Here is a 19,747-nt window from a genome sequence, read left to right on the forward strand (position 1 = left end):
GGATTTTGTGAACAAACAACTTATGGGGACAATAATCAACTAGCATAGGAAGGCAAAACAAGCATAAATTCAGAACTTTAAGCACATAGAGAGGAAACTTGATATTATTGCAATTCCTACAAGCATATGTTCCTCCCTCATAATAATTTTCAGTAGCATCATGAATGAATTCAACAATGTAACCATCACATAAAGCATTCTTTTCATGATCTATAAGCATAAAAAATTTACTACTCTCTACATAAGCAAAATTCTTCTCATTCGGAATAGTGAGAGTATCATAAGAAACTCGAATACTATAAGTTGTTTCCACATTGAAAGAATAAAATTCAGAAAAAGGGTAATCATAATCATGACAAGTTTTATAAATATAATCATCACTACTTTTTATAGCATAAGTATCATCACAATAATTATTAAGTAGCAACTTTGTTCTCATCATAATCGATTGAAACCTCTTCCAAGATAGCAGAATCATTACTAAATAAAGTCATGACCTATCCAAATCCACTTTCATAATTGTCACAATAAGATTCAACACCCTCCAAAATAGTGGGATCATTACTTCCTAAAGTTGACACTCTTCCAAACCCACTTTCATCAATATAATCCTCATAAATAGGAGGCATGCTATTATCATAATAAATTTGCATATCAAAACTTGAGAGGTTAAAAATATCATCTTCATAAAACATATCATCCCCAAGCTTGGGACAAACATTAATTGCAGCAAATAAATTCTCAAACATGTCCTTTTCATCAAACATAGCATCCCCAAGCTTGGGCCTTTTCATATCATAAGCATAATCACTCTCATCATTAATAGTATGGATAGCACCAATATTGTAGCAACTAATATCATGACAATGAGTAGTAGGAGCAACATCATTTGAGAGGGATGCCTTTTTACCTTTGCTTCTCTGTCTTTTCTTTTTCTTCTCCACATCATGTGTGGGTTTAATCCTCTTTTTGGAGCTTCTTATTAATGAGATTGGTTGAATAGAAGGCTCCTCCTCGTTACGTGATTCATCATAAGAAATAATAGGAGGATACTGGGAGGTCTCTTCCCTTTCATTAGTATTCTCTTCATCTTCTATTTGTTTTCTTGTGTTTATATAATTGGCAATATAAGGATTTTCAATGCAATTCACTGCACAATACATATAAATTTCCTCTAGATCAAAATCAAGAACATTATCGAGGGAAAATTTTGGAATATCCTTAATTATACATTTCATTTCTTCATAACCCAGAAGAAAACTAAGTTCATTATGATGCGCAAGGGAAATCAAGTCATCATAATTTTTGGACACGATTCGATCATGAAACAATTTTCATTGGATATTTAAATGACCACGTTCATTGCAAAGTTCACAAGGATGGCTAAGAAAAATTAAATTTTCAGCACAAACATCTAGCCTTTCTTGCAACCATTTAGTTTCTAAATACTTATGCCTCTTGCAAAATCTATCTTCCCTATTTGGTGTGTACTTGCAAACTCTATGCACTCCTCAAAAATTGACATGCTTATAAGAGACATTTTCATCATGACTAGAGCAATCATTATTAGTATCATGGATATTCAAAGAGTTCGTACTAACAACATTGCAATCATGCTCATCATACAAAGATTTAGTGCCAAACATTCTAATGCATTCTTCTTCTAACACTTTGGCACAATTATATGAATCCTTATTTTCATGAAAGACATTAAAAAGATGAAGAATATGAGGTACTCTCGATTCCATTTTTTGTAATTTTCTTTTATAGACTAAACTAGTGATAAAACAAGAAACAAAAATATTCGACTGCAAGATCTAAAGATATACCTTCAAGCGCTAACCTCCCCGGCAACGGCGCCAGAAAAGAGCTTGATGTCTACTACACAACCTTCTTCTTGTAGACGTTGTTGGGCCTCCAAGTGCAGAGGTTTGTAGGACAGTAGCAAATTTCCCTCAAGTGGATGACCTAAGGTTTATCAATCCGTGGGAGGCATAGGATGAAGATGGTCTCTCTCAAACAACCCTGCAACCAAATAACAAAGAGTCTCTTGTGTCCCCAACACACCCAATACAATCGTAAATTGTATAGGTGCACTAGTTCGGCGAAGAGATGGTGATATGCTACCTCTTGAGCACTTGCGTTGGTTTTCCCTTGAAGAGGAAAGGGTGATGCAGCAGAGTAGCGTAAGTATTTCCCTCAGTTTTGAGAACCAATGTATCAATCCAGTAGGAGGCCACGCACGAGTCCCTCGCACCTACACGAACAAATAAATCCTCGCAACCAATGCGATAAGGGGTTGTCAATCCCTACACGGTCACTTACGAGAGTGAGATCTGATAGATATGATAAGATAATATTTTTGGTATTTTTATGATAAAGAGAAATAAAAGATGCAAAGTAAAATAAAATGGCAAAGGAAATAACTAAGTATTGGAAGATTAATATCATGGAAGATAGACCCGGGGGGCATAGGTTTCACTAGTGGCTTCTCTCAAGAGCAGAAGTAGTCACGGTGGGTAAACAATTTACTGTTGAGCAATTGACAGAATTGAGCATAGTTATGAGAATATCTAGGTATGATCATGTATATAGGAATCATGTCCAAGACAAGTAGACCGACTCCTGCCTGCATCTACTACTATTACTCCACACATCGACCGCTATCCAGCATGCATCTAGAGTATTAAGTTCATAAGAACAGAGTAACGCTTTAAGCAAGATGACATGATGTAGAGGGATAAACTCATGCAATATTAAATAAACCCCATCTTGTTATCCTCAATGGCAACAATACAATACGTGCCTTGCTGCCCCTACTATCACTGGGAAAGGACACCGCAAGATTGAACCCAAAGCTAAGTGATACGTCTCCAACGTATCTATAATTTTTGATTGCTCCATGCTTTATTATCTACTGTTTTGGACATTATTGGGCTTTATTTTCCACTTTTATACTATTTTTGGGACTAACCTATTAACCGGAGGCCCAGCCCAGAATTGTTGTTTTTTTGCCTATTTTAGGGTTTCAAAGAAAAGGAATATCAAACGGAGTCCAAACGGAATGAAACCTTCGGGAACGTGATTTTCTCAATGAACAAGACCCAGGAGACTTGGACCCTACGTCAAGACACAAAAGAGGAGGCCACGAGGTAGGGGGCGCGCCTACCCCCACCAGGCGCGCCCTCCACCCTCGTGGGACCCCTGTTGCTCCACCGACGTACTCCTTCCTCCTATATATACCCACGTACCCCCAAACGATCAGATACGGAGCCAAAAACCTAATTCCACCACCGCAACTTTCTGTATCCATGAGATCCCATCTCGGGGCCTGTTCCGGAGCTCCGCCGGAGGGGGCATCGATCACGGAGGGCTTCTACATCAACACCATAGCCTTTCCGATGAAGTGTGAGTAGTTTACCTCAGACCTACAGGTCCATAGTTATTAGCTAGATGGCTTCTTCTCCCTTTTTGGATCTCAATACAATGTTCTCCCCCTCTCTTGTGGAGAACTATTCGATGCAATCTTCTTTTGTGGTGTGTTTGTTGAGACCGATGAATTGTGGGTTTATGATCAAGTCTATCTATGAACAATATTTGAATCTTCTCTGAATTCTTTTATGTATGATTGGTTATCTTTGCAAGTCTCTTCGAATTATTAGTTTGGTTTGGCCTACTAGATTGATCTTTCTTGCAATGGGAGAAGTGCTTAGCTTTGGGTTCAATCTTGCGGTGTCCTTTCCTAGTGATAGTAGGGGCAGCAAACCACGTATTGTATTGTTGCCATCGAGGATAACAAGATGGGGTTTTCATCATATTGCATGAGTCTATCCCTCTACATCATGTCATCTTGCTTAAGGCGTTACTCTGATTTTAACTTAATACTCTAGATGCATGCTGGGTAGCGGTCGATGAGTGGAGTAATAGTAGTAGATGCAGGCAGGAGTCGGTCTACTTGTCTCGGACGTGATGCCTATATACATGATCATACCTAGATATTCTCATAACTATGCTCAATTCTGTCAATTGCTCAACAGTAATTTGTTCACCCACCGTGGAATACTTATGCTCTCGAGAGAAGCCACTAGTGAAACCTATGGCCCCCGGGTCTATCTTTATCATATTAATCTCCTACTACTTAGTTATTTCCTTTGCTTTTTACTTTGCCTTTATTTTACTTTGCATCTTTATCACAAAAATGCCAAAAATATTAACTTATCATATCTATCAGATCTCACTCTCGTAAGTGGCCGTGTAGGGATTGACAACCCTATTCGCGTTGGTTGCGAGGATTTATTTGTTTTGTGCAGGTATGAGGGACTCGCGCGTAGCCTCCTACTGGATTGATACCTTGGTTCTCAAAAACCGAGGGAAATACTTATTCTACTTTGCTGCATCATCCCTTCCTCTTCGGGGAAAACCAACACAGTGCTCAAGAGGTAGCAAGAAGGATTTCTGGCGCCGTTGCCGGGGAGGTCTACGCAAAAGTCAACATACCAAGTACCCATCACATACCCTTATCTCCCACATTACATTATTTGCCATTTGCCTCTCGTTTTCCTCTCCCCACTTCACCCTTGTCGTTTTATTCACCCTCTCTCTCTCTATCCTCCCTCTCTTTCTCTATTTGCCTATTTTTGCCCGCTTGCTTTTTGTTTGCTTGTGTGTTAGTTTGCTTGCTTGTCACGATGGCTCAAGATAATAATAAATTGTGTAACTTCACCAATACCAACAACAATGATTTTATTAGCACTCCGATTGCTCCTCTTACCAATGCTAAATCTTGTGAAATTAATACTGCTTTACTGAATCTTGTCATGAAAGATCTATTTTCCGGCCTTCCTAGTGAAGATGCCGCTACCCATCTAAATAGCTTTGTTGATTTGTGTGATGTGCAAAAGAAGAAAGATGTGGATAATGATATTGTTAAATTGAAGCTATTTCCTTTTTCGCTTAGAGATCGTGCTAAAGCTTGGTTTTTGTCTTTGCCTAAAAATAGTATTGATTCATGGAACAAGTGCAAAGATGCTTTTATATCTAAGTATTTTCCTCCCACTAAGATCATCTCTCTTAGAAATGATATTATGAATTTTAAGCAACTTGATCATGAACATGTTGCACAAGCTTGGGAGAGAATGAAACTAATGATACGTAAACGCCCTACTCATGGTTTAAATTTGTGGATGATTATACAATTTTTTTTATGCCGGATTGAATTTTGCTTCTAGAAATCTTTTAGATTCGGCCGCGAGAGGCACTTTTTTGGAAATCACTTTAGGATAAGCTACTAAACTCCTAGATAATATTATGGTTAATTATTCTCAATGCCATACTGAAAGATCTACTAATAAAAAGGTGCATGCGATAGAAGAAATTAATGTTTTGAGTGGAAAGATGGATGAACTTACGAAATTATTTGCTAATAAGAGTGTTTCTTCTGATCCTAATGAGATGCCCTTGTCTACTTTGATTGAGAATAATAATGAATCTATGGATGTGAATTTTGTTGGTAGGAACAATTTTGGTAACAACGTGTATAGAGGAAATTTCAACCCTAGGCCTTATCCTAGTAATCCCTCTAATAATTATGGTAATTCCCACAACAATTATTTTGGAAATTATAATAAGATGCCCTCTGATTTTGAATCTAATATGAAAGAATTTATTACTTCGCAAAAGAATTGTAATGCTTTGATTGAAGAAAAATTGCTTAAGATTGATGAGTTGGCTAGGAACGTTGATAGAATTTCTCTTGATGTTGATTCTTTGAAACTTAGATCTATTCCACCTAAGCATGATATCAATGAGTCTCTCAAAGCCATGAGAATTTACATTGATGAGTGCAAAGAAAGAACCGCTAGGATGCGTGCTAAGAAAGATGCCTTTATAAGAGTGTGTTCTTCTAGTTCCTATGAAAATAAAGATGAAGATCTAAAAGTTATTGATGTGTCCCCTATTAAATATTTGTTTTGCAATATGAATCTTGATAATGATGGGACTGAATATGATCCACCTTTACCTAGAAGGCGTTCCAAGAATTCAGAATTTTTTGATCTTGATGCTAAAATTGATAAAAGTGGGATTGAAGAAATTAAAACCCTAGATGTTGCTAAACCCACTATTATGTATTTCAAGGAATTTAACTATGAAAATTGCTCTTTGATTGATTTTATTTCCTTGTTACAATCCGTGCTAAATTCTCCTCATGCTTATAGTCAAAATAAAGCGTTTACTAAACATATCGTTGATGCCTTGATGCAATCTTATGAAGAAAAACTTGAATTGGAAGTTTCTATCCCTAGAAAACTTTATGATGAGTGGGAACCAACTATTAAAATTAAAATTAAAGATCATGAATGCTATCCTTTATGTGATTTGGGTGCTAGTGTTTCCACGATTCCAAAGACTTTGTGTGATTTGTTAGGTTTCCATGATTTTGATGATTGCTCTCTAAACTTGCACCTTGCGGATTCCACTATTAAGAAACCAATGTTCTTATTGCTGCAAATAGGAATTATGTACCCGTAGATTTATTGTTCTTGACATAGATTGCAATCCTTCATATCCTATTATTCTTGGTAGACTTTTCCTTAGAACGATTGGTGCAATTATTGATATGAAGGAATGAAATATTAGATTCCAATTTCCATTAAGGAAAGGCATAAAACACTTTCTAGAAAGAAAATTAAATTACCTTATGAATCTATTATGAGAGCCACTTATGGATTGCCTACCAAATATGGCAATACCTAGATCTATTCTTGCCTGTTATGCCTAGCTAATGGCGTTAAACGATAGCGCTTGTTGGGAGGCAACCCAATTTTATTTTCATTCCTTGCTTTTTGCTCTTGTTTAGTAATAAATAATTTATCTAGCCTCTATTTTGGTTGTGTTTTCCGTGTTTAATTAGTGTTTGTGCCAAGTAGAACCATTGGGAAGACTTGGGGAAAGTCTTGTTACACTTGCTGTAAAAAACAGAAACTTTAGCACTCACGAGAACTGCTGCCATTTTTATTTGGAGAGTGCTATTTAGTTAATTATTTTTGTAGATGATTAATAGGTAAATTCCTCATGTCCAGAAATTTATTTTAGAATTTTTGGGGTTCCCGATCTTGCGCTAGCTAAAGATTACTACAGACTGTTCTGTTTTTGACAGATTCCGTTTTTCGTGTGTTGTTTGCTTATTATAACATCCCAAATTTTCAATATGGAATGTTATACACTAGATCATCATTGCATATCATACTTATTGCATTTTGGTTGATCCTAGAAATTTCACGCAACTCAAGGACCCTCGGAGAGAGTTGGGGATTTCGTTATTTTCATATTTGAGTTGTCTCAAATTTTGAAAATAGGATCATTTGATTTTATTTATTTTATCTTCAATTATTTATATTATGAAAATTATGAGAGAGGGAATAAAATGAATTTCCCAAAATAAAGAAATATTGAGGATTTAATAAAAAATCAAATAAGATTTTATTTGGTTTTATTTGCTATTTTATTGAATTTAGGAAAAATGTGCGTTTTTCAAAATTGCATTTAGGCCCCAAATAAATGTTCATCCTGTGCGGCTTGATTTTAGAAGCCGGGCAAAATTTATTTCGGGATTTTTGGAGTCTGTTTAGTATTTCTTTCGTTAGTTTTTCTGTGCGGAATTATTTAAAAAAATCCGAACCGACTCCGGGCCGTACCCGAGCGGGACTCCGCCCGGGGGGCCTTTTTAAGCCGACCCCGCCGAGCCGCCGAAGCCCACTAGCCCGCCCGCCGAAACCCTAGCGCCGCGCTGCCTCGCCGCCGCCCTGCTGCCCGAGGTAGCCGCCGTCGCCGGCGGTTTTCCTCAGAAAACCGCCCGGTTTTTTATATCCGATTTTTTATTAGAACGGTTTTTTACGGTTTAGTTATTTAGCGAGCGTTCACTCGTTTGTTCATTTTAACGAATGTGGTCGTCGGTTAGATCCAGATAACGAACGTTTGTTTGTTAATCTGTTCGTCGTTTTTCTTTTTCTCGGATTTTCCGCGATTATTTCTGATCGCGATTTCTGATCCGATATTTGTTTTAGTATAACTTTTCTCTCGTTTATCGGAATCAGGCGATTCAAGTGCCTGGAGTTTCGTCTCGAAACCCTCTTTCCGTTTAACCAACTTAAACAAGTTTTTGCTTCTATAAAAATTGCCTTAGATCTGGAATAGTAAAAGAAGCCTGTTTCTTTTGCTGTTTGTCTTTCGTTGCTTCGTTCGATTTGATTCTTTTTGCCAACCGGAGTTCTTAAGTTGAACTTTCTAGTTAGATCTCTTATTTGAGTTTTACCTGTGCATTAGTTGAGTACTTATTTTGTGTTTGTTTGTTTGCGATAGAGTACCCGGAGTGCGCCGCTTGTTACTTCGAATCGCTAGGTTTCCCGGATCATCAGCAAGGCAAGTAACACTTTGATCCTACCTCCTACTACCCAGTTTTATTGCATTATATCAATCCTCACACATTGCATTATTAGGATCTAATTAAATTGTGGGTTTGGGGAGTAGTTGAGGTAGAACCTATTACCTGTTTATTATCAAACATTTGGGAGTTACTCTACGTTTGCTTATTATTGCTATGCTATGCTAGTAGACGTGGATTGGGTGAGTGTATCCATGACAGAGGTGAGCTTTGTTAATTAATGGTTTATTTAAGGTGGCAACCTAAACACACATCTGGGTGGATTGAGACACCTGGGTATTGCAGCGATTGCCTGTTTTCTTTTGGACCGCCACCCAAGCTCAAAGGCATCATGAGATTATTCATACTAGACACTTCCGTGTGCAGCCACAAGCTATTATGGGCTCTAGCATAGTTGACTAAGTCGTGCGAACTCTTACAGTGGTAGACTAGCAGATGTAGGGGATGTAGGTTGGTACGGTCTACCCGTTTGTAAGGTGCTAGCGCTTCTGAAAGACTATGTCTCGGTCATCCGTTTCTCAAACACCATGCAGTGCGAGAAAACCAACGGAGGAGATCGAGTCTTGTGGGGAAAAGTGCGCAAACCTCTAGAGAGTGTATAAACTAATCATGGTTAGTCATGTCCCCGGTTATGGACATCTTGAGTATCTGGTACCTGGATTATCATGTGAATCTCAACATGTTACTCTAAATTAATTTTGTTGGGTTTGTTTAATGATGATGTTTAATTGGGATTGAGAATGCTGTCAACCATTCTCAATGTTTAACAACCACCATGATAGTTAAATAAATTTATTCCTTTGCAGTAGGGTAAAATTGGCTTTACGAAAAACTGTAACCATAGAGCTTTCCACCAGCCAAATATGCATGTAGAATAGTTGTTTCTTTCCATTACTCTCTATGTGTTACATTGCCAGCATATTCCATGTGCTAACCCGTTTTTGGGCTGCAACGTTAATGTTGCAGACTTTTCAGATGACGATTAAGGAGTTTTAGGTCGTGGTTCTATACTCAGTGATGCCGTTGGAGTTGATGGACTCACTTATCTTCCAAGCCTTCCGCTGTTATCGTTATTAGATGGCCTTAAGCCATATTTATTGTAATAAGTTCTCTTTTGAGACACTGGATGTAATAAGTGTTTGATTGCTACTCTACTATAAATCCTTCAAGTACTGTGTGGTGTCAGCATTACTGATCCAGGGATGACACCGGAGCACAGAGATTGGACCGTTTGAGGTCTGGTCGCTACAAGATGGTCTCAGAGCACACGCTGACTGTAGGACACGACCACTAAGCTAAAGACCTAGATCACTACTCACTCTCTTCTCTTCTGACCTCTCATCTTTTCTACGCTTTTAGGATGGCGGATGCAAGGAACAAGTTCACTCAACCGGATGAAGATACACCCTTTGGACGTCACTTGAAGGAAGTCACTAGATACCTGAACATAGGAGTACCAAGCTTCACCGGAACCTACAACACCACTCTACCTGAAGAAGAGCGCTGGATGATTCAAGTTCAAGTTCCAGGAAGGACGTTCATGCCAGTCACTGAGCCCATAGAGTTTTCTTTCGATGCACCAACTTGGAATCTAGGAAAGAGCATGGAAGCTCACATCACCATGGGACGCATTGGAGAAGTCTACCACAATGATCTCAAGGATACTATTTACCAGATTTGTGGGCGCCGAGATGAGCACTGGGAGATGATCAGCACCAGAAAGGATAGATCAATTGCAGCTTTTATCCAGGAGTTAAACCAGCACATTCGACGTCAGGAGAACCAGATGTGCGCCGACATGATAGACCTGAAGAAGGCAAAGACAAGAATCAAGGAACTCGAGGAAGAACTCAAGGCTACACGTGAAGATTTTGAAGAAGAAATTGAAGTATTAGTGGAAAAGAATGACGATCTGATCAAGAAGATTGGAATATTCATGGGAGACCCTACACCCGTAGAAGAAGACGAAGAACCCAAGGAGATTCGCTCGGAAGACTACATCATCATCGACGACACTGACTCGGATCCAGATGATAGCGATGATGACTATGTTGATGAAGCTGGAGCAGATATCATGGAGTCTGCAACCGAAGAATATTTCTAGTAGACCACCGCAACAGTAGTAGTAGTCCACCATGTAAATATAGTAGTCCGAGCACTTTTGCGATAGTTAGATCGATTGTATGCCCTTGTTTGATTGATTGAATGAAGTGAATTGTTTGCTTTTGCCTCATGTGCATATGGGTAGTGTTTTCTCTTTAGGCCCCCTCTATTCTTAAATCTCATCTTTTCTAAACCCTCAGATGCCTCCGAGATGTGACCCCGGATTTACCTTCCCACCGGAGCTCACTCAGTTGATCCAGCAGCAGAACACATTGATGCAGTTACTAGTCCAGAATCAGAACCAGGGGAACAACAAAAACAACAACAACCCACCACTACAACCACCTGTTGATCACTTAGCCCGTTTTCTTAGGCTGAATCCGCCGGTGTTTTCTAGTAGCACCAAGCCGATAGTAGCAGATGATTGGCTCCGCAAGACAGCTAGAGAGTTGACCACAGTAGGATGCACGAATGCGGAAAATGTGAAGTTTGCCGCACATCAGCTTGAAGGACCTGCGGCATCATGGTGGGAGAATTTCACAGCCACTTTCCCTGTCGACACTGTCACGTGGGACCAGTTTCAGCAGGCTTTTCATACTGCCCATGTTTCAGCAGGAGCTATGGCCATGAAGAAGCGAGAGTTTCGCAACTTGCGCCAAGGAGGACGGACAGTTGGCCAGTATGTGGAAGACTTTAGTAAGTTAGCACGTTATGCCCCAGATGACGTTGCTACGGATGCAGCAAAGCAGGAGAAATTTTTGGAAGGACTGAATGATGAGTTGAGCATGCAGTTGATGGTAGAAACCTTCAACAACTACCAGGAGTTGGTAGATCATGCTCTCATGATTGAAGGGAAGCAGCAGCAAATTGAGAATCGCAAGAGGAAGTATGCACAAGGAAAGTACAATTCAGGAGCTCAGCAGAAGCAACGATTTACCCCTAGGCCGGGAGGACATTTTCAGCATACCCATGGAGGAGGAAGCTTGCATAATCACAATGGCCCCAAGAATGGTAATGGGAATGGAGGAAGCAACAGCCAGAACCGCACCCACCCATCAACCCCAGTCAAGAAAGACCTGAGCCAAGTCACTTGTTTTAAGTGCCAGAATACCGGACATTATGCCAATGAATGTCCTGAATCCCAGAATGGAAATGGCAATGGAAGCTCTGGGAAGAAGCCGAACCCTTTCAACAGGGGACAGGTAAACCACGTTAACGTGGAGGAGGTTGAAAAGCAGCCGGATGCAGTAATCGGTAAGTTTTTGGTTAAGTCATTTACTGCACTCGTTCTTTTCGATACTGGTGCATCGCATTCATACATATCAAGGGGATTTGTGGATAAGTATAAACTGCCAACCCAAGCCCTTAGGTCACCCATGTTAGTAACTTCGCCTAGAGCAGAATATATGGCTAGTCTATGGTGTGATCGGTTACCATTAAGAATTGGTAATTATGTTTTTCCCTCAGACCTAATAGTGTTGGAATCCCAAGGATTGGATGTGATATTAGGCATGGATTGGTTGTCAAAGTATGAAGGGAATATTGAATGTGCCAGTAAGTCAATTTTACTTACCACCCCAGTAGGGAGAAGGATCAAGTATGCATCCCGACATGTGCCAAAAAGGACTCAAGTAAATTGTTTAACCGGAGTTGTGCAGGAGTAAGTACCAGTAGTGAAGGATTTCCCCGAAGTATTTCCAGAAGAGTTGCCAGGCATGCCACCGGATAGATATATTGAGTTTTTGATTGAGCTTTTGCCAGGCATAGGGCCAATATCAAAGAGACCATATAGGATGCCTGCAAAGGATTTGGTGGAAATTAAGAAGCAGATTAAGGAGTTACTGGATAAAGGATATATTCGCCCAAGTTCATCGCCTTGGGGATCGCCAGTACTTCTAGTGGAGAAGAAGGATGGATCGTTAAGGATGGTTGTTGATTATCAAGGATTGAATGAAGTAACCATCAAGAACAAGTACCCACTACCGATGATCAATGATCTGTTTGATCGATTGCAAGGAGCTAAGGTATTTTCCAAGATCAATCTGCGATCAGGATACCACCAGTTGAAGATTCGAGAACAGGATATACCTAAGATGGCTTTTACCACCAGGTATGGGCTGTACGAGTATACCGTTATGTCATTTGGTCTGACTAACGCACCTGCATATTTTATGAACATGATGAACAAAGTGTTTATGGAGTTCTTGGATAAGTTCGTCGTAGTGTTCATTGATGATATCCTGGTTTACTCGAAGAATGAAGAGGAGCATAAGGAACATTTGCATTTGGTTCTTGGAAAGCTCAGAGAACATCAATTATATGCCAAGTTTAGCAAATTTGAGTTTTGGTTAAAGTAAGTTAGATTTCTCGGACACGTTATATCCGGAGAAGGTATAGCAGTAGATCCCACTAAAGTTGATACCGTGACCAAGTGGGAAGCACCAACCACCGTGGGAGAGATCCGGAGTTTTCTTGGACTCGCAGGATACTACCGGAGGTTTATTGAGAATTTCTCAAAGATTGCGGAGCCTATGACGGAGTTGTTGAAGAAGGATACCAAGTTCATATGGATGGAGGAATGTGAGGCTAGTTTTCAGGAGTTGAAGAAACATTTGGTTACCTCACCCGTGTTGATTTTACCGGATCAGACCAAGGATTATGAGGTGTATTGCGATGCTTCACGTCGAGGACTTGGAGCAGTGCTTATGCAGGAAGGGAGAGTTGTTTCATATACCTCACTACAGCTTAAGCCTCATGAGTTGAATTATGCTACGCATGATTTGGAGTTAGCAGCCGTAGTGCATGCATTGAAGACTTGGAGACATTTTCTAATTGGAAACCATTGCGAGGTGTACACGGATCACAAGAGTTTGAAGTATATTTTCACACAGAAGGAGTTGAATCTCAAACAAAGGAGATGGTTGGAGCTCATCAAGGATTATGATATGAGATTGCATTATCACCCTGGAAAGGCTAACGTAGTAGCTGACGCGTTGAGCCGTAAGAGCCATGTCAACACCCTAATGACGGGAGATTTACCAAGGGAGTTAGCCGAAAATCTTCGAGAGCTATGTTTGGAAATAGTTCCAAGAGGCTATGTAGCAGCATTGGAGATTCAGTCTACTTTGATGGATAAGATCATAGAAGCTCAAAGGACTGACAAGGAGATTGCTTCTATTAAGGAGAAAATGAGCAAAGGAAAAGCTAAGGGATTTCATGAGGATGAGCACGATACCCTATGGTTTGAAGACCGTGTCTATGTACCAAATGATTCGGAGATCAGGAAGCTAATTCTACAAGAGGCCCATGACTCACCATACTCAATTCACCCTGGAAATACCAAGATGTATTTGGATTTGAAGGATATTTTCTGGTGTACCAGAATGAAGAAGGATATTGCGGAATATGTAGCAGTTTGTGATGTATGTCAGAGAGTGAAGGCAGAGCATCAGAAGCCAGCAGGATTGCTACAATCATTGCCGATACCCGAATGGAAGTGGGATAAGCTAGGCATGGATTTTATTACAGGATTGCCCAGAACACGTTCAGGCTATGACTCGATATGGGTTGTAGTCGATCGTTTGACAAAGGTAGCTCATTTCATTCCAGTGAAGACTACCTATACCAGTGCAAAGTTGGCAAAGATATACATGACCAGGATCGTATGTCTGCATGGAGTTCCAAGGAGCATTGTATCAGATAGAGGAACCCAATTTACCTCAAAGTTCTGGAATCAGTTGCATGAGACTTTCGGAACCAGACTGGAGTTTAGCACAGCTTTCCACCCGCAGACAGATGGACAGACCAAGAGAGTCAATCAGATTTTGGAGGATATGCTAAGAGCTTGTGCGCTAAATTATGGATCTAGTTGGGATGAGAATTTGCCATATGCAGAGTTCTCTTACAACAACAGCTCTCAAACCAGTTTGAAGATGGCCTCTTTCGAAGCCTTGTACGGAAGGAGGTGCATGACCCCATTGTCTTGGGATGAAGTTGGAGACCGCCAATTGTTTGGACTGGATCTGATAAAGGAGTCTGAACAGAAAGTGAAATTGATTCGTAATAGGCTCAAGGTAGCTCAGTCCAGGCAGAAGAGTTATGAAGACTCTAAACGCAAGGAGACAGTTTACAAAGTCAGAGACCGAGTTTATCTTCGAGTATCTCCACTTCGAGGAGTTAAGTGCTTTGGAGTTAAGGAAAAACTAGCGCCACGTTTTGTAGGCCCATACAAAGTTTTGGAGCGTATGGGAGAAGTAGCCTACAAGTTGGAATTACCCAAAGGACTGTCAGGAGTTCATGACGTGTTTCATGTATCCCAGTTGAAGAAGTGCCATGCAGAGATGGCTGCATACCACTGAGAGATACGGTACCACTATAATCGATTCAGTTGGATAGTGATTTGACCTATGAGGAGAAGCCAATTAAGATTCTAGAGTATGCCAGTCGAGTCACTCGCAGCAAGGTTATCAAGTTTTGCAAGGTTCAGTGGAGCCACCACACGGAGGATGAAGCCACCTGGGAACGAGAGGAAGATTTGCTGAAAGACCACCCTCACCTATTTTCTAGCCAACCCGAATCTCGAGGGCGAGATTCATCTTTAGGGGGGTAGGTTTGTAACATCCCAAATTTTCAATTTGGAATGTTATACACTAGATCATCATTGCATATCATAATTATTGCATTTTGGTTGATCCTAGAAATTTCACGCAACTCAAGGACCCTCGGAGAGAGTTGGGGATTTCGTTATTTTCATATTTGAGTTGTCTCAAATTTTGAAAATAGGATCATTTGATTTTATTTATTTTATCTTCAATTATTTCTACTATAAAAATTATGAGAGAGGGAATAAAATGACTTTCCCAAAATAAAGAAATATTGAGGATTTAATAAAAAAATCAAACAGATTTTATTTGGTTTTATTTGCTATTTTATTTGAATTTAGGAAAAATGTGCGTTTTTCAAAATTGCATTTAGGCCCCAAATAAATGTTCATCCTGTGCGGCTTGATTTTAGAAGCCGGGGAAAATTTATTTCGGGATTTTTGGAGTCCGTTTAGTATTTCTTTCGTTAGTTTTTCTGTGCGGAATTATTTAAAAAAATCCGAACCGACTCCGGGCCGTACCCGAGCGGGACTCCGCCTGGGGGGCCTTTTTAAGCCGACCCCGCCGAGCCGCCGAAGCCCACCAGCCCGCCCGCCGAAACCCTAGCGCCGCGCCGCCTCGCTGCGCCGCCCCGCCGCCGCCCCGCTGCCCGAGGTAGCCGCCGTCGCCGGCGGTTTTCCTCAGAAAACCGCCCGGTTTTTTTAGATCCGCTTTTTTTATTAGAACGATTTTTTTACGATTTAGTTATTTAGCGAGCCTTCGCTCGTTCATTCGTTTTAACGAATGTGTTCGTCGGTTAGATCCAGATAACGAACGTTCGTTCGTTAATTTGTTCGTCGTTTTTCTTTTTCTCGGATTTTCTCCGATTATTTCTGATCGCGATTTCTGATCCGGTTTTCATTTTAGTATAACTTTTCGCTCGTTTATCGGAATCAGGCGATTCAAGTGCTTGGACTTTCGTCTCGAAACCCTCTTTCCGTTTAACCAACTTAAACAAGTTTTTGCTTCTGTAAAAATTGCCTTAGATCCGGAATAGTAAACGAAGCATGTTTCTTTTGCTGTTTGTCTTTCGTTGCTTCGTTCGATTTGATTCTTTTTGCCAACCGGAGTTCTTAAGTTGAACTTTCTGGTTAGATCTCTTATTTGAGTTTTACATGTGCATTAGTTGAGTACTTATTGTGTGTTTGTTTGTTTGCGATAGAGTACCCGGAGTGCGCCACTTGTTACTTCGAATTGCTAGGTTTCCCGGATCATCAGCAAGGCAAGTAACACTTTGATCATACCTCCTACTACCCAGTTTTATTGCATTAGATCAATCCTCACACATTGCATGATTAGGATCGAATTAAATTGTGGGATTGGGGAGTAGTTGAGGTAGAACCTATTACCTGTTTATTATCAAACCTTTGGGAGTTACTCTACGTTTGCTTATTATTGCTATGCTATGCTAGTAGACGTGGATTGGGTGAGTGTATCCATGACATATGTGAGCTTTGTTGATTAATGATTTATTTAAGGTGGCAACCTAAACACACATCTGGGTGGATTGAGGCACCTGGGTATTGCAGCGATTGCCTGTTTTCTTTTGGACCGCCACCCAGGCTCAAAGGGATCATGAGATTATTCATTCTAGAAACTTCTGTGTGCGGCCACAAGCTATTATGGGCTCTAGCATAGTTGACTAAGTCGTGCGAACTCTTACAGTGGTAGACTAGCAGATGTAGGGGATGTAGGTTGGTATGGTCTACCTGTTGATAAGGTGCTAGCGCTTCTGAAAGACTATCTCTCGGTCATCCGTTTCTCAAACACCATGCAGTGCGAGAAAACCAACGGAGGTGATCGAGTCTTGTGGGGAAAAGTGCGCAAACCTCTGCAGAGCGTATAAACTAATCATGGTTAGCCGTGTCCCCGGTTATGGACATCTTGAGTATCTAGTACCTGGATTATCGTGTGAATCTCAACATGTTACTCTAAAATTAATTTTGTTGGGTTTGTTTAATGATGATGTTTAATTGGGATTGAGAATTCTGTCAACCATTCTCAATGTTTAACAACCACCATGATAGTTAAATAAATTTATTCCTTTGCAGTAGGGGGAAATTGGCTTTACGCAAAACTGTAACCATAGAGCTTTCCACCAGCCAAATATGCATGTAGAATAGCTGTTTCTTTCCATTACTCTCTATGTGTTACATTGCCAGCATATTCCATGTGCTGACCCGTTTTCGGGCTGCAACATTAATGTTGCAGACTTTTCAGATGACGATTAAGGAGTTTTAGGTCGTGGTTCTATACTCAGTGATGCCGTTGGAGTTGATGGACTCACTTATCTTCCAAGCCTTCCGCTGTTATCGTTATTAGATGGCCATAAGCCATATTTATTGTAATAAGTTCTCTTTTGAGACACTCGATGTAATAAGTGTGTGATTGCTACTCTGCTATAAATCCTTCAAGTACTGTGTGGTGTCAGCATTACTGATCCAGGGATGACACCGGAGCATAGAGATTGGACCGTTTGAGGTCTGGTCGCTACAGTTATTTTGATGAATCTATGCCTAGTAAAATAGTTTATAAACCATAGAGAAGTCGGAATACAGTAGGTATAACACCAATATAAATAAAGAATGAGTTCATTACAGTAACTTGAAGTGGTCTTTTATTTTCTTTCGCTAACGAAGCTCACGAGATTTTCTACTTTAAGTTTTGTGTTGTGAAGTTTTCAAGTTTTGGGTAAAGATTTGATGGATTATGGAATAAGGAGTGGAAAGAGCCTAAGCTTGGGGATGCCCATGGCACCTCCAAGATAATCTAAGGACACCTAAAAGCCAAAGCTTGGGGATGCCCCGGAAGGCATCCCCTCTTTCGTCTACTTCTATCGATAACTTTACTTGGAGCTATATTTTTATTCGCCACATGATATGTGTTTTGCTTGGAGCATCTTGTAAGATTTGAGTCTTTACTTTTTAGTTTACCACAATCATCCTCTCTATACACACCTTTCGAGAGAGCCATGCATTATTTGGAATTTGTTAGAATACTCTATGTGCTTCACTTATATCTTTTGAGTTATGTAGTTTTGCTCTAGTACTTCACTTATATCTTTTAGAGCATGGTGGTAGATTTGTTTTATAGAAACTATTGATCTCCCATGCTTCACTTAGATTATTTTGAGAGTCTTAAATAGCATGGTAATTTGCTTAAAATCCTAATATGCTTGGTATACAAGATTAATAATAAAACTTTCTTATGAGTGTGTTGAATACTATGAGAAGTTTGATGCTTGATAATTGTTTGAGATATAAAGATGGTGATATTAAAGTTGTGCTAGTTGAGTAGTTGTGAATTTGAGAAATACTTGTGTTAAAGTTTGTGATTCCCGTAGCATGCACGTATGGTGAACCGTTATGTGATGAAGTCGGAGCATGATTTATTTTTTGATTGTCTTCCTTATGAGTGGCAGTCGGGGACGAGCGATGGTCTTTTCCTACCAATCTATCCCCCTAGGAGCATGCGTGTAATACTTTGCTTTGATAACTTGTAGATTTTTGCAATAAGTATATGAGTTCTTTATGACTAATGTTGAGTCCATGGATTATACGCACTCTCACCCTTCCACCTTTACTAGCCTCTCTAATACCGCGCAACTTTCGTCGGTATCATACACCCACCATATACCTTCCTCAAAACAGCCACCATACCTACCTATTATGGCATTTCCATAGCCATTCCGAGATATATTTCCATGCAACTTTCCATCGTTCCGCTTCATCATTGTCATATTGCTTAGCATGATCATGTAGTTGACATCGTATTTGTGGCAAAGCCACCATTCATAATTCTTTCATACGTGTCACTCTTGATTCATTGCATATCCTGGTATACCGCCGGAGGCATTCATATAGAGTCATATTTTGTTCTAAGTATCGAGTTGTAATTGTTGAGTTGTAAGAAAAATAAAAGTGTGATGGTCATCATTATTAGAGCATTGTCCCGGTGAGGAAAGGATGATGGAGACTATGATTCCCCCACAAGTCAGGATGAGACTCCAGACGAAAAATAAAAAAATAAAAGGAGAAAGAAAAGAGGGCATAAAAAAGAGAAAAGGCCCAAATTAAAAAAATTGAGAGAAAAAGATAGAAGGGACAATGTTACTATCCTTTTACCACACTTGTGCTTCAAAGTAGCACCATGATATTCATAGTAGAGAGTCTCTCATGTTATCACTTTCATATACTAGTGGGAATTTTTCATCATAGAACTTGGCTTGTATATTCCAATGATGGGCTTCCTCAAAATGCCCTAGGTCTTCAGGAGCAAGCAAGTTGGATGCACACCCACTTAGTTTCTTTTTGAGCTTTCATATACTTATAGCTCTAGTGCATCTATTGCATGGCAATCCCTACTCACTCACATTGATATCTATTGATGGGCATCTCCATAGCCCGTTGATACGCCTAGTTGATGTGAAACTATCTTCTCCCTTTTTGTCTTCTCCACAACCACCATTCTGTTCCACCTATAGTGCTATGTCCATGGCTCACGCTCATGTATTGCGTGAAAATTGAAAAAGTTTTGAGAATGTCAAAAGTATGAAACAATTGCT

The sequence above is a fragment of the Triticum aestivum genome, chromosome 2A (genome assembly GCF_018294505.1).
Source record: "Triticum aestivum cultivar Chinese Spring chromosome 2A, IWGSC CS RefSeq v2.1, whole genome shotgun sequence".
Lineage (NCBI taxonomy): Eukaryota > Viridiplantae > Streptophyta > Magnoliopsida > Poales > Poaceae > Triticum > Triticum aestivum.